Source organism: Labrus mixtus, chromosome 15 (genome assembly GCF_963584025.1).
Source record: "Labrus mixtus chromosome 15, fLabMix1.1, whole genome shotgun sequence".
NCBI classification, from domain to species: domain Eukaryota; kingdom Metazoa; phylum Chordata; class Actinopteri; order Labriformes; family Labridae; genus Labrus; species Labrus mixtus.
This window is the reverse complement of record NC_083626.1, coordinates 20,999,701-21,004,763: the sequence shown is the minus strand read 5'-3', so window position 1 is coordinate 21,004,763 and position 5,063 is coordinate 20,999,701.

Sequence of the window (5,063 nt, the reverse complement as noted above, 5' to 3'; positions counted from 1 at the left end):
ATATCTCCAACTAAAACAATAACATCTCCCCCTACAACAACCACTTCTTCCCCAACTACAACCACAGCTGCCCCGACTACAACCACAGCTGCCCCTACAACAACCAAAGCTGCCCCTACTACAACCACTTCTTCTCCAACTACAACTACAGCTGCCCCGACTACAACCACATCTCCCCCTACAACAACAACATCTCCAACTACAACAATAACATCTCCCCCGACAACAACCACTTCTTCCCCAACTACAACCACAGCTGCCCCTACTACAACCACAGATTCCCCAACAACAACCACTGCTGCCCAGACTACAACCACAGCTGCCTTAACAACAACCACAGCTGCCCCTACTACAAACACAGCTGCCTTAACAACAACCACAGCTGCACCTACTACAACCACAGCTGCACCAACAACCACAGCTGCCCCGACTACAACCACGGCTGCCCCTACAACAACCACAGTTGCCCCTACTACAACCACATCTCCCCCTACAACAACAACATCTCCAACTACAACAATAACATCTCCCCAGACAACAGCCACTTCTTCCCCAACTACAACCACAGCTTCCCCAACAACAACCACTGCTGCCCCGACTACAACCACAGCTGCCTTAACAACAACCACAGCTGCCCCTACTACAAACACAGCTGCCCCAACAACAACCACAGCTGCACCTACTACAACCACAGCTGCACCAACAACCACAGCTGCCCTGACTAGAACCACGGCTGCCCCTACAACAACCACAGTTGCCCCTACTACAACCACTGCTGCCCCAACAACAACCACAGCTGCCCCTACTACAACCACAGCTGCCCCTACTACAACCACAGCTGCCCCGACTGCAACCACAGCTGCCCCTACAACAACCACAGCTGCTCCTACTACAACCACAGCTCTCCCTACTACAACCACAGCTGCCCCGACTACAACCACGGCTGCCCCTACTACAACCACAGCTCTCCTGACTACAACCACAGCTGCCCCTACTACAACCACAGCTCTCCCTAGTACAACTACAGCTGCCCCTACTACAACCACAGCTGACCCTACAACAACCACAGCTGCCACAACAACCACAGCTGCCCCGACTACAACCACAGCTGCCCCAACAACAACCACAGCTGCCCCTACTACAACCACAGCTGCCTTAACAACAACCACAGCTGCCCCTACTACAACCACAGCTGCCCCAACAACAACCACAGCTGCCCCTACTACAACCACAGCTGCCCCAACAACAGCTCTCCCGACTACAACCACAGCTGCCCCGACTACAACCACAGCTGCCCCAACAACAACCACAGCTCTCCCTACTACAACTACAGCTGCCCCTACAACAACCACAGCTGCCCCAACAACCACAGCTGCCCCGACTACAACCACAGCTGCCCCAGCAACAACCACAGCTGCCCCGACTACAACCACGGCTGCCCCTACAACAACCACAGCTGCCCCTACAACAACCACAGCTGCCCCTACAACAATCACAGCTGCCCCTACTACAACCACAGCTCTCCCGACTACAACCACAGCTGCCCCGACTGCAACCACAGCTGCCCCTACAACAACCACAGCTGCTCCTACTACAACCACAGCTGCCCCTACTACAACCACAGCTGCCCCAACAACAACCACAGCTGCCCCTACTACAACCACAGCTGCCCCTACTACAACCACAGCTGCCCCAACAACAACCACAGCTGCTCCTACTACAACCACAGCTGCCCCTACTACAACCACGGCTCTCCCGACTACAACCACAGTTGCCCCGACTACAACCACAGCTGCCCCTACTACAACCACAGCTGCCCCTACTACAACCACAGCTGCCCCAACAACAACCACAGCTGCCCCTACTACAACCACAGCTCTCCCGACTACAACCACAGCTGCCCCGACTGCAACCACAGCTGCCCCTACAATAACCACAGCTGCCCCTACAACAACCACAGCTGCCCCAACAACAACCACAGCTGCCCCTACTACAACCACAGCTGCCCCAACAACAACCACAGCTGCCCCTACTACAACCACAGCTGCCCCTACTACAACCACAGCTCTCACTACTACAACCACAGCTCTCCCTACAACAACCACAGCTCTCCCTACTACAACCACAGCTCTCCCTACTACAACCACAGCGGCTCCTACAACAACCACAGCTGCCCCTACTACAACCACAGCTGCCCCAACAACAACCACAGCTCTCCATACTACAACCACAGCTCTCCCTACAACAACCACAGCTGCCCCTACTACAACCACAGCTGCCCCAACAACAACCACAGCTCTCCCGACTACAACCACAACTGCCCCGACTACAACCACAGCTGCCCCTACAACAACCACAGCTGTCCCAACAACAACCACAGCTGCCCCTACTACAACCACAGCTCTCCCGACTACAACCACATCTCCCCCTACAACAACAACATCTCCAACTACAACAATAACATCTCCCCCGACAACAACCACTTCTTCCCCAACTACAACCACAGCTGCCCCTACTACAACCACAGCTTCCCCTACAACAACCACAGCGGCCCCTACAACAACCACAGCGGCCCCTACAACAACCACAGCTCTCCCTACTCCAACCACGGCTGCCCCTACAACAACCAAGGCTGCCCCGACTACAACCACGGCTGCTCCTACTACAACCACGGCTGCCCCTACTACAACCACAGCTCTCCCTACTACAACCACAGCTCTCCCGACTACAACCACAGCTGCCCCTACTACAACCACAGCTGCCCCAACAACAACCACAGCTGCCCCTACTACAACCACAGCTCTCCCTACTACAACCACAGCTCTCCCGACTACAACCACAGCTGCCCCTACTACAACCACAGCTGCCCCAACAACAACCACAGCTGCCCCTACTACAACCACAGCTGTCCCAACTACAACCACGGCTACCCCTACAACAACCACAGCTGCCCCTACAACAACCACAGCAGCCCCTACAACAACCACAGCTCTCCCTACTACAACCACAGCTGCCCCAACAACAACCACAGCTGCCCCGACTACAACCACGGCTGCCCCTACAATAACCACAGCTGCCCCTACAACAACCACAGCTGCCCCAACAACAATCACAGCTGCCCCTACTACAACCACAGCTCTCCCGACTACAACCACAGCTGCCCCGACTGCAACCACAGCTGCCCCTACAACAACCACAGCTGCCCCTACAACAACCACAACTGCCCCTACTACAACCACAGCTGCCCCTACTACAACCACAGCTGCCCCAACAACAACCACAGCTGCCCCTACTACAACCACAGCTGCCCCTACTACAACCACAGCTGCCCCTACTACAACCACAGCTGTCCCAACAACCACAGCTGCCCCAACAACAACCACAGCTGCCCCTACTACAACCACAGCTGCCCCTACTACAACCACAGCTGTCCCAACAACAACCACAGCTGCCCCAACAACAACCACAGCTGCCCCTACTACAACCACAGCTGCCCCTACTACAACCACAGCTGCCCCAACAACAACCACAGCTGCCCCTACTACAACCACAGCTGCCCCAACAACAACCACAGCTGCTCCTACTACAACCACAGCTGCCCCTACTACAACCACAGCTCTCCCGACTACAACCACAGTTGCCCCGACTACAACCACAGCTGCCCCTACTACAACCACAGCTGCCCCTACTACAACCACAGCTGCCCCAACAACAACCACAGCTGCTCCTACTACAACCACAGCTGCCCCTACTACAACCACAGCTCTCCCGACTACAACCACAGTTGCCCCGACTACAACCACACCTGCCCCTACTACAACCACAGCTGCCCCTACTACAACCACAGCTGCCCCAACAACAACCACAGCTGCCCCTACTACAACCACAGCTGCCCCAACAACAACCACAGCTGCCCCTACTACAACCACAGCTGCCCCAACAACAACCACAGCTGCCCCAACAACAACCACAGCAGCCCCAACAACAACCACAGCTTCCCCTACTACAACCACAGCTGCCCCAACAACAACCACGGCTGCCCCAACTACAACCACAGCTGCCCCAACAACAACCACAGCTGCCCCTACTACAACCACAGCTGCCCCAACAACAACCACAGCTGCCCCTACAACAACCACAGCGGCCCCAACAACAACCACAGCTGCCCCTACTACAACCACAGCTCTCCCGACTACAACCACAGCTGCCCCGACTACAACCACGGCTGCCCCTACAACAACCACAGCTGCCCCTACAACAACCACAGCTGCCCCAACAACAACCCCAGCTGCCCCTACTACAACCACAGCTGCCCCAACAACAACCACAGCTGCCCCTACTACAACCACAGCTGCCCCTACTACAACCACAGCTGTCCTAACAACAACCACAGCTGCCCCAACAACAACCACAGCTGCCCCTACTACAACCACAGCTGCCCCTACTACAACCACAGCTGTCCCAACAACAACCACAGCTGCCCCAACAACAACCACAGCTGCCCCTACTACAACCACAGCTGCCCCTACTACAACCACAGCTGCCCCAACAACAACCACAGCTGCCCCTACTACAACCACAGCTGCCCCTACTACAACCACAGCTGCCCCAACAACAACCACAGCTGCTCCTACTACAACCACAGCTGCCCCTACTACAACCACAGCTCTCCCGACTACAACCACAGTTGCCCCGACTACAACCACAGCTGCCCCTCCTACAACCACAGCTGCCCCTACTACAACCACAGCTGCCCCAACAACAACCACAGCTGCCCCTACTACAACCACAGCTGCCCCAACAACAACCACAGCTGCCCCTACTACAACCACAGCTGCCCCAACAACAACCACAGCTGCCCCAACAACAACCACAGCTGCCCCAACAACAACCACAGCTGCCCCAACAACAACCACAGCTTCCCCTACTACAACCACAGCTGCCCCAACAACAACCACAGCTGCCCCTACTACAACCACAGCTGCCCCAACAACAACCACAACTGCCCCTACTACAACCACAGCTGCCCCAACAACAACCACAGCTGCCCCTACAACAACCAC